Raw genomic sequence first — 12,191 nt, 5'->3', positions numbered from 1 at the left:
ACAAACCAGACAGTCTTAACATCATAAAGCCCATGGAGGAGGATAGATCATATCCTTACTCTTACACCTTCCAGGAATCCCTGCAAAGGTAGTGCAGAGATATCTATGGTCACAGACACGTGCTGTTGTTGAAGTAGGTCGCTTCTGCCATGCTACATACCTGCCTCATCACTGTGTAGATATGCAGAGGATTTTTGAAATTGGCTCCCATTGTAAGATATGTGGAGGGAAAAAACTTAGTCTTGTGGTGTTTAGAGGTACAGCCTCTGAGGGGTGATCAGTATTAGATACAGTCATTGGAAAGGGTCCTATAATTGAGTATTGATAGCTTTTCAAGAAGAGAAAGGGGGCAATGGAGAGATAGCTCAGCAGCTAAGAACACTGGCTGCTCTTACAAAAGACCTGGGTTTTCCCAGCATCCCCATCGTGGCTGACAACCACTTGTAACTTCCGTTCCAGGGGATCTGATGTCTCCTTCTGACTTCTGCAGGCACCAGGAGTGCTCGTGGTGCATAGACATACAGACAGGCTAAAGATCTATAGACATTAAGGAGGAAGGGGAGGAGAGACATGCTCTTGGAAGTCTGAGACAGGAGGATCTCAAATCTGAGGCCAATCTGGGCTATGTAACAAGTTCCAAGGCTCAGCTATGTAGGTAGGGCTGCCCCACCCTGGATGAGTTGTGCCACCAGGGGACTCCACCAGCATGAAAGCCATTGTCAGTTGTTTGCCTTTGTCCTACGACCTCCAGGAACCAAAGTAAATCTCTACCCTTTACACCCTGCCCACTGTGTTATATGCAGCAGCATAAAAGACATGGAGTGTTCCAGTATCCCACTTCTCAAACAGTGGCTGCCACCTTCGTCTACAAAGCCACAAGTGTTAACACAGAATGGTAGATGGACCACCAGCTCTGGGATTGCCTTTGGAGCCTTGCCAGTTCTACAAACATACCCAGTGCCACAAACAAGCCCACAGACCCAAGTGGACCCCTCCTTCCCTCTTCCTGAGACTGGGTCACGACAACGACGAGGAACAATGCTTTGGACCTTCCTGTGCTTGTGAGTGGTTTCTTTTATTGTTTCCTTTTTATCTTCCCCAAGGAAACAGAGCCTGACATCAGTGAGAAGCTGCAGTGACAAGCTTATAGGATGAAAGGTCCCCCTTCGCACATTCTCCAGCTTTGCTGATGGCTCCTGTCTGTGAGCAGCCACAAGATGAGAGAGGAGAATTGGGGTAGGGGTGTTAGGAGGCAAAACAGAGACCTCACCCTTCAAGAAGTATGAGCTAACAAGACATTTTTCCACCTAAGTGACCCCATCGGAGCCTATGAATAGTTCAGCATTACCTCACCTCAAAGCCCTTGGGGACAGATGTGGAAATCATATCACTTTGTCATTGCAAGATTAAGACACTTGAGATGCAGGGAAGTCAACAGATTTTCCTAGGGATATGCAGAAAATCAAAAGCCTGGCTTAGAACCCTGTGCTGCTTGGTGGTTTGTCAGCTTGACACATGCTGGAGTCATCTGGGTAGATTACCTCAACTGAGAAAATGTCTCCGTCAGAATGGCCGGTGGGCAGGTTCTGCGGGACACTTTCTTGACTAATGACTGGTGTGGGAGACCCAGCCCACTTCGGGCAGTGCCACCCCTGGGCTGCTGGCTCTGGGTTGTATAAGAACGTAGTCTGAGCAACTCATAAGAGCGACCTTACAGCGGTACTACTCCATGCTCTCTGCTCAGGATTTCTGCCTTGCACCCCTCTGCTGGCTTCCTTTCAGGATGGACTGTAGCCTACAGATCAAATATGCTCTTTAGTCCCAAAATTGCTTCTGGTCAGTGCTTTATTAGTCACAGAAACCTTCAAAAGTTAGATAGATTTCTGACTTTTCTGAATTCTCCTCTATCTCATTAGGAATACCTTATGAATATAAATTCATCCATTTTCTCCTTTTTTTTTTTTTTTTTTTTTTTTTTTTTTGCCAGGCAGGTCTTGGGAGGTATGGTGGTTTGAACCGTAATTCAAGAGTAATTCTTTCTTCTATAAGCGGCTTTGAGTCATGGAGTTATAACAAGTGAGTAATGCAGAAGCTAGCTGAGATAATGCAACATGAAAGCATTTACGCCTGAGCCCAGGGAAAGAAAATGGTCATAGACATGGCTGCGGAGAGGGTACTGAGTGGAGGAGGGGTTCTGGGATGCAGACTGCTGCTGGGGGCTTCTGCTACTGCTGGGGTCACTGCTTGGGGCGAATCACTCGGAAGGGGCTGGTGGGGGGCACTGTCGTTGGGGGTGCTGTTGTTGGGGGGTGCTGATGTTACTGTTATTGCAGCCCCTGTAACTGATACAGTCTTGTCCCTATGGCTGTCACTGTGATGTGTTCTCTGCCTCTGTGCCTGTGTTCCTCAACATTCTCAGTGGTTGCTCCTGTGGCCATGGCTCTGCTGCCGCCGCCACCGCTGTTGCTGTCCCTAAGATGTCACTACTTCATGTAACTGTCACTGCTGTTTGTGTAGGTGATGCCATGGGTCCTGTAACTGCCGTCATTAATGAGTTGGCCGTCACACTCCCATCGAGGTTCATTTTTTGAGTTAGAGACTCACAAACCCAACTGCACTGAACGTTGCCATGACTTCTGTCTGTGCACGCAGAAATGCCCTCTCCACTTCCAGAACTCCCACAGAGGCCAGAGCATTCACGTCTGCCTCCCAGATAGACATCTCTGAGCATGGTCACTAGCCTCCTCTGCCTCCTCCCTGCATGGGCATGGAACGTCAGCCAACCCTTTCTGAGATGAGTATGCCCAAGGCCAGCCTCACAGGTCCCCATAATGCTGGGGCAAAGCAGGACTGTTCACTTCAGAGGCATACACCAACCAGTTCAGCTGCACTGGCTGGTTTTGTGCGTCAACTTGACACAAGCTGGAGTTATCACAGAGGAAGGAGCCTCCTTGAGGAAATGCCTCCAAGAGATCCAGCTGTAAGGCATTTTCTCAATTAGTGATCAAGGGTGGGAGGGCCCATTGTGGGTGGTGTCATTCCTGGGCTGGTAGTTCTGGCTTCTATAGGAAAGCAAGCTGAGCAAGCCAGGGGAAACAATCCCTCCTTGGCCTCTGCATCAGCCTCTGCCTCCAACTTCCTGCCCTGTGTGTGTCCTGACTTCCTTTGGTGATGCACAGCAATGTGGAAGTGTAAGCTGAATAAACCCTTTCTTCCCCAACTTGCTTCTTGGTCATGATGCAGGAATACAAACCCTGACTAAGCAGCCTTGAAAGATATTCTCTCCTCAACCTGCCACACCCATTGTCCTAATAGCTTGGCACTGGGGGAATGAAGAAAGAGCTATTATTTTGGTCTCCAAGACTTTTCATTGTTCAGTGGGCCAACGCTCATTGATAGTCAATATGGGCAATGAACTGTAGACCCCTGTGGACTGGAAGCTCCTTCGGGCTGAGAACAAATGCTTAGCTTTTAACTCAGTTGTTTGTAATGATTAGTAATTGGCTGTAATAATCATGTGCAAGTTCGGTATAGGTCACTCAGCCTGTGTACACAGCGCATGGTGCAGAAGGCACCTAGTTACTCCACGTCCTTCAACAGGACTGCTTTGTGTTGGATCCCCACACAGCTCTCTCCTTGGTACCAGGTAGCCATTGGGTAGGGGAGTACAGAGCTCTGTGTGTGCCGGCTCTGAGCCACTTTTGTGTCCCTGGGCATCTGACCACAGCTAGCCAGCAGTAGCCTCAGGCTAACAGGAGCAGCAGCAAGTGGAGCCCCCTAGTGTTATGGTTCCCCTGCAGGAGACAGGCTGGGAACCCTGATGACCATTACAGATCTGTGTAGGACTGGGCTTTGAGAACCCTTGCCCCTTGCCAACAGCCAGTGTTAAAGCATCTGGCCCTGTGGTGTCTGGGTCCATTGATCCTGACTTGGCAACTTTCTAAAATTCTCCCTGTCTCCCCCGACTCTTCACAGCCTCAGCACAGCCCCTGCCTCATCTTCTCTCTATCTTCACTGTGGAGGTTAGCATTGTGCTTAAAGTCTAGACTTACTATGCTTGAGAGACCTAAAAGCATATATATATATATGCCACTCACTGCAGACTGTACCCTATCAGCCCACTTCCCTTTCTCCCCAGACACTGAAAACTGTACTGAAACTGACTGGTCTTTTAAAAAGATGTGCTCTAGCAAGATAACAGGTCATAAAACTGTTTTTCTGCTTTTGTGATCAAACTTGCTTACTGTGCTCAGAAAGATAGTTAGAACAACTGTAAGACATATATGTTAAAAATAAGACCTTGCTTATATGTAGGCAGAATTCATATAATCTGGTGGGCTTTGCCTTTACAACCCCTGGGCTGATACTGCTAGGGGCTGTATCTTGGGCATGCTAGCAGGTATAGTACTGACCCCCACGATGGATCGCAGGTACAGTACTGACCCCACAATGGATGCCAGTACCTAAATAAAAAGATTGTTCTTATTTATTTATGGTCATGGTGAGTCTCTGAGCAACACAAGACTCATAACATCACCATCTCTTTCATTTCCTATCCTGTCACACTTTCAGACTGTTCAGTGGCCTTGTGCTGCTGCAGCTGCTTCACAATAGTCACAGCTTGGGAGGTAGCTGCCTCCCCCCTGCTGCTGCTGCTGCTGCTGCTGCTGCTGCTGCTGCTGCTGCTGCTGCTGCTAGCCTCTGGTCTTCAGGCCCACCTCTTTTTGCAGCTATCAGTATAGCATCTGCTTCCTAACCTCTGTGGCTTTGTTAACTGCTTAGCTTCACTTGCTTCTTTCCAGAACTGTATGGATCCAATAGCTACCCTGTCTGTGGCTCCATCCACTAGATGCTCTCCAGAAGCACACAGGCAGTCAGATGCTCTCTCACTTCTGTGGCTCTGCATGCCATTGCATCATAGATTAGCTGTCTCTGCTGTCACTGTTTCTTCATGTGGCCACCTCAATCAGTTCTACTAAAAATAGGCAATAAAGGGCCACTCAAAAAGAAGTCTTCAGTCCCAGCACACTCTGAAGTCAGGAAAACAGAATCATCATCAAATAGACCAGAGAGACTTCATCCTGCACCTGAAAGGTACCACAGCAAACATTAGTCAGAGCAGGGGAGTCCTACAGTGGAGGGGGAGGAAAGATTGGAAAAAACAGAGGGCTCAGGGACACACCACTAGGACACAACCCAATCAATTGACTGGAACACACGGTGGTTCACCTCACAAAGCTCAGGGAGCCTGTGGGGATCTGAACTAGGTCCTCTGTATATATGTATGGCTGAGTAGCTTGGTGTTCTTGTAGGACCCCTAACAGTGGGAGTGGGGGCTGTCCCTGACTCTTGTGACTACATGTGGGACTCCTTTCCTCCTCCTGGAATGCACTGATGTGATATGATGCCTTGATGTGATGGTATGTGCCTGGTATTATCATAGCTTGCTATGTGGTGTTAGGTTGATGTCCCTAGGAGGCCTGCTCCTTTATGAGGAGAAGTAGAAGGTGAGGGAGGATCAGGAGAGAGGGGTAGGATGGGGAAAGGAGAGGTGGGGGAGGGAAGGGAGGTGAAATGCAATATAAAAGGATGAATATAAATAAAAAGAAATATTTGATTGTGCCTCATATAGCAGCTCTAGGAAGGCAGTGCAGGAGGGTGGCTGAGTGAGCTGAACAGCCTACTGCACAGCTCGAGAAAGAACATCTGCATCCTGAACAGGAAAGCCTTTCATGCAAATGAAGGCTTATATCTGTGCCAATCACAGCAGCTGCTCTGCTAGGTCATGAGGAAAGTGCTCCCCCTCTGGCCTGGGTAGGAATATCTGCAGGGAAAAGTGGCAAGGCTATGGTGTAGTGTCTGTCCAGTATTTAAGGTGGCATGTATAAGAGTAAACCTTATATATACCAAGGATTCTGGTGTCAGGGTCATCAGAGCAGTGAGGGAGAGTCCCGTATCTGCCAGTTGGAAAGCAAAATCACACTGTTCTCCAACATCTTTGCTTATTTACAGGAAAACAAACATGAGAATAAACATTCACAATAAGAACTAAAATAGATCTCACTACTGGCCTGACCTAGGTCCTAGTTGTGACTTTAACAATGTTCAGTACCCACACAGAGCCCCCTAGAGGAGTGGGTCTCCTTCTCAACCCCACTGTGCTGCAGAGCACAGCTTAAGCATCTGCACAAAGCTGGGGCTAGACACAATAAATGTTTATACAGCAAGTTGTGAGGTTGGTAATTAAAGTTGTGAGGTTGTCATTCTTGGCTCACACAACAGCCTGTCTCCTCAGATGAAAACTACTGGTTGGAATTGTGTGTTTCAGAACTTCCACAGGAAGTCCTGTGGGGATGGACTAGGGGCAGCCAGTGAACTCTTTAAAAAGTCCTCTTACTTTTGAGGTCCATGTGTCCATACCAATTTCCCGTCCTTAGCTTTAATGCAATAACATGTAACCCCACCTCTAGAAGGTGCTGAGGTGGACAGCCAGCTTCCAAAGCTGCTCAGAAGGCAGCCAACTCCCTTGTGCTTCAGTTGAAAAATGAGACTTTGTCAGCCACAGGAGTCTGAAGGACTTGGGACCAGAGTAAGATTCTAAGGGCTTTCCTATATCTAAGGCAGTTCCCTGGGAGGCTCACCCAGTGCTTCTGCAAGGAAGGGACCTGATGAGACCTCATAGAACACTGGCTAGCCAGAGGTGGCAGGATGTTAGAAACCTCAGAGGCACCCTCAGTGTTCAGCACAGAGCTGTGAGAAATCACAGTGGAGAAACTACATGAGGGCAAGACATCCAGAAAGAACTCCAGAGAACCTGGAGATCAGTGCTTACACAAGCCTGGGGGACCGTATTCCTCTCACCAGACTAGGAATCCCCTGTCCTTCAGGACCACAGAGGACCCAGGCAGATCTTAGATTAATGGTGGTGGTGACTGTTCTACTCCACAGAAGAAATCTGTCAAAGGGAACTCAATGGATGAAAGCGTTCCCAAGCTCTAAACCTCACCGTAGAACACACTCCAGCAATACAATAGATTATTAATGCATGACATTATCTATCCCTAAACAGACTGCAGTTAGTAACAGTCAATCAAAGAATACCAGGATTTTGGTGCAAAATGAAGAGGATATGAAATCTTTAAAATTCCACCCAGAATTGACATTGTTAACATTTGTTCTTTGGTTAGAGTAGTCCCTAGGGGTAGCATGGTTGGTAAGCACATGTGTGTCCTTGGGTACACACACACACACATACACACAAATACACACACATACATGCATGCACACACAAACACACACGTGTACGTGTAAATTGTGTTAGATGTCACTAAGCACACTCTCTGGAGATAAAACTCATAGCAGTTAATATCTACATTGAAAAGAACAAATGTCCTAAATCTTGGGCTTTGGGGCCTCCATAAAAAACTGAAAAATAGAAGAGCAAAGTCATAATTCACTGAGGAAGGTAATAATGACTACAAGAGCTGAAGTCAATGAAATGGGAAAGGAGAGGCAAAAGAGGCAATCGACAAAACCAATGAAAAACCAGCCCATACATTATTGAAAAGGTCAATACAGCAGGCAGATCTTTACTTAGTGTCTTAATTTTGGTTTCCGTTGCGGTGATAAAGCACCATGACCAAAAGCAACTTGTGGAGGAGAGAGATTATTTCAGCTCCCACTTCCACACCACAGTCCATCATCAAAGGAAGCAGGCAGGAACTGTAGCAGAAGCCATGGAGAAACACTGCTCATGGGCTTGCTCCCTATGGCTGGCTCAGGCTGCTTTCTTAGTGCTACCAGGACCACCTACCCAAGGATGAAAACCATGACCAGTGAGCTACAGCCTCCTACAAGCAAGAAAAATGCACCATGGGCTTGACCACAGGCCAATCTGATGGGGGCATTTTCTCAATTATGTTTCCTTCTTCCCAAATGACTTCAGCTTGTGTCAGGTTGACATAAAAAACAGCCAGTCCAGCAGACTCCTAAGGAACCCGATTACTTAAGAGGGAAGTGGGGAAGAGAGAAGAGAGGAGGAAGAACAGAGGGAATAGAAGAAAGGGAAGGGAGAACAAGGCGGAAGGAGGGGCCCATATTGACCCGTGACATAACTACAGATCCTACCGAAATGAAGAAGATGACGAGGAAATATTTCACCCCAATAAATTCATCAGCTTATATTAAATGAACAAATTCCTTGAAGGACATAAACCACCAAAAATTATTGAAGAAGAAACAGATAAATTCTATATGTGTATCAAGGAAATTAAATTTTTAGTTAGAGTCCACTCAATAAAGTCAGTAACTGGCCCTAAAATCACTGGGGAGTTTAATGGAGTGTTTAAGGAAGACATAATGCCAATTTTTCTCATCCACCTTCAGAAAAGCAAAGTCGCGATATTCCTCTGTTCATGCGTGAGCATGGCTGCTCCCACAGCCACTTGCCATCTGAGCACTTGCCAGCTGTTTTGTAGAGCTGTTTTGAGGAGCCAACAGTACACAGCCTCAGAGGCCCTCACTGGATCTCCACCATGCTGGCATTCGGTCCCAGACTTCCAGGCTCTGAAGTAGTGAAAGATAGATGCCCACGACCCACTCAGTTTGTGGTACTTTGTTGGTTTTGTTTGTTTGTTTGTTTGTTTGTTTTGATTTTTTTCGAGACAGGGTTTCTCAGTGTATCCCTGGCTGTCCTGGAACTCACTCTATAGACCAGGTTGGCCTCGAACTCAGAAATTCACCTGCCTCTGCCTTCCAAGTGCTGGGATTAAAGGCCGGCAGTGGTACTTTGTGATAGCAGCCCGAGATAACCATGATGTTGGCAGGACACACTGACCCATGCAGGTCACCCAGGTGTGCGTGTGTATGTGTGTATATGTGTACTTGCATGTGTGTATGTATGTATGTATGTATGTATGTATCTATACATGTATATGTATGTATCTATACATGTGTATGTATGTATGTCCATGTGTGCATATGTGCATATATACACATATATGTATGTGTACATTTATGTATGTGTATATGCATATATGTGCATGTATGCCCACATGTGTATATATAGATATATCTATGTGTATATGTATATATAGATATACACATAGATATATCTATACCTATATATACATATATAAATATGGATATATCTATCTATATGTAGATAGATATACACATATATATGCCCTCACATGTGTACACTTGCACCCAGGTAGTATGAAGCAGGGCCTATGAGAGCTGCTTCTCATTGCAAGCTAGGCCATGGGCAGAGGATGTGCCTTAGTTCTTTGGCTTAGGAGGACTTTGAGAAATCAGTCTTAAGAACTTACCACATTGTCAGTGTCTTAGGAAAACATTTCATTTGGAGCTGCCTTAGAGGTTCAGAGGTTCAGTGTATTATCATTGTGGCTGGAAGCATAGCAGCATGCAGGCAGGCATTGTGCTGGAGAAGGAGCTGAGAGTTCTACATCTTGACCTGCAGGCAGCAGAAAGGGACTGGATGTGTTTGACACTGGGAATAGCTTGAGTATTTAAGACCTCAAAGCCCTACCTCCACATTGACACACTTAGTCTAACAAAGTCACACCTCTCCCAACAAGACTGCACCTCCTAATAGTGCCACTCGCTATGGTCCAAGCATTCAAACACATGAGGATGTGGGGAATACACCTTATCAAAGCACCAGTCAGGAAACCAGTCATACTGTCCCCCACAATACAGTTATTACCACCCACATTTAACAGAAAGGGAAACTGAGTCACACCAGTTAAATACTGTATGAAGTCTTATGAGTCCATAGATAGAATACAGGATGAGAACTGGGCTCTCTACCTAGAGCTGGGGTCCTTATCACATGACAGGGGTAGACGTTGTCCCCAGGTGATCTCCAACTAGAGTTGAGTTTCTATTCTCCTGAGCTATGATAGAGTCTTTGTTTGGAATTATGGAAACCAGGCTCTAAGGGTTGGAGTTCCGGGTCCAATGGCACTAAAGCATGCTGGGGACAAATTTACAGGCAAGTCTCTGTTTTCCAGAAATCCACCATGTGAATAGTAGCTAGAGCTCCTTCAGAAATCAGAGGAAGCAATGGTGACAATGATGTCACCTTGCTGAGACAGGTGAATTCCTGGGCCAACAAGGGTCTCCCCTCTACCATTTCCCTGACTACTACTAGCTCATTTCCATAGGCAGTAGCAGCCAGTACACAGGGGCTTCCAGTCTCCATGACACACACAACTTCAGAGGGAGAGAGATCTCAGATATTATCTCCAAAAATAACCTCTTCATCCACAGATGGCACAGTTCTGCAGCCCACAGTGGCCAGCTCTAGAAGGTCTATGGTTCCTTCTGAGTTGGGATCTGCAGCCCACAGTAGCCATCTCTAGAGGGTCTACAGTTCCTTCTGAGTTGGGATCTGCAGCCCACAGTGGCCAGCTCTAGAGGGTCTACAGTTCCTTCTGAGTTGGGATCTGCAGCCCACAGTGGCCAGCTCTAGAGGGTCTATGGTTCCTTCTGAGTTGGGATCTGCAGCCCACAGTGGCCAGCTCTAGAGGGTCTATGGTTCCTTCTGAGTTGGGATCTGCAGCCCACAGTGGCCAGCTCTAGAGGGTCTATGGTTCCTTCTGAGTTGGGATCTGCAGCCCACAGTGGCCAGCTCTAGAGGGTCTATGGTTCCTTCTGAGTTGGGACAATTCTGGGCATCCAGAGTGCATGATGGCCCACAGCTGGCAGAGACATGTTCTCAATAAAAACAAGGGAGAAGGCCAGGTTCTGGGAAGGAGGGGAGGAGCAGGCAAGACAAACTAGAGCTTGTTCTGGAAGGAATATATAGGAAGCCTACTCTGGGCTGGTCAGTGTGCCTGGAGCTGGGTGTGTGGCCGTCTGAGACCATCAGGCATTCTGGGGAAACTCATACCTGAGCCCAGGACTAGCTATACAATGATTGCAAAGGCTGTGTCTCTGTTCCAGTGGCCTGAGGACAGTGCTAGGGTCTGGCTCTCCCTCATACAGCACATTCCCTGTGCTCAGCTCGTCTGGGAAGTCCGGGCTGCAGAGCCAGGATGAGGGACACAAACAGCCGAGATGACAGCTAGTCACAGGAAACCAGGCATGCAAACCTGGACTTAGAACCTACGTTTCCTCAATGGCAGAACTCGAGTGCTAGCTTTGAAGGAGAGAGACATTGTGAAATCGGTGGGATTTAAATGAAAATTGAGGAAGAGGCTGCTGGATTGCCCAGGGTTGCCTGGCCATGAGGAAATCAAGACTGTGGCCAGAAAGAAAAGTGAAGTTGCTACAGAGAAAGAGGCAGCCACGGTCTTGTAACCTGCTCCTTGCAGGGAGTTGTCGGACGAGGCCAGTTCTCCACCTGCAAGGTTTCCTAAGGTTTGCACCCATTTGATCTAGGACTAACTCCATTTCATTATCCACCCCTTATCCCCACCCCCAGAAAGTTCAATTCTAGGGAATTGAATAATTGGAAATATGGTATTAACTTACCTTCAAAACAGCACAGGCAAACTTATAGCAGGAGCCAGGGAGCAGAGGATGCCTCCTAGGAGGCTCTTGGTATCTCCCTACTTTCCCAACTAGAGGGAGAGAATGATTTGCATAATCTGAAAATGAAATTGGAGATGGTGTAGTTTGGGTCTTGAATGTCAGCCAATGTTGGTGTGGTTAGGGTGTTGAGGAACCTTTAAAAGGTGGGGAGTCCTTCCTCCCTCCTTCCCTGAACAGACACTGACTGGAGGCCCCAGCATGGTCATTCCAGCCGCTTTCCTTCTTTTTTTTTACTTGCTACTTGCTGTTTACCAGAGCTTCATGTGCCATTAAATATTCATCAGCATAATTAAGAAGCTAGAAAGCAGTGATAAAACTAATGCATAATATTATATTATGCCTGTCAAGGATCTATCCAGGCAGCCACTGGCTGCTGCCCCATGGGCATTGGGGGTTGCAGGCACCACAAAGTGGCATTTTGTCAGTATCTCAGAGGAGCAGTTTCAGCCTCAGTGATTAAGGGTGGAGAGGCCCCACAGCCTGTCACTGAGTCATGCTGAACTCTAGACCAGGCCTGTCTGGGGACAATGGCTACCTAAGAAGCCCCTTTGACTCTGGGCTTCTTGATGCTCTGACTTAAAGCAGTTACAGGTTTTCAAAGGCTATCCTCAACCTGTGTACTTGGTGACTTA

This window comes from Mus musculus, chromosome 5 (assembly GCF_000001635.26).
Source record: "Mus musculus strain C57BL/6J chromosome 5, GRCm38.p6 C57BL/6J".
In the NCBI taxonomy this organism is placed as follows: Eukaryota; Metazoa; Chordata; class Mammalia; order Rodentia; family Muridae; genus Mus; species Mus musculus.
Note: the sequence above shows the minus strand (reverse complement) of the source record.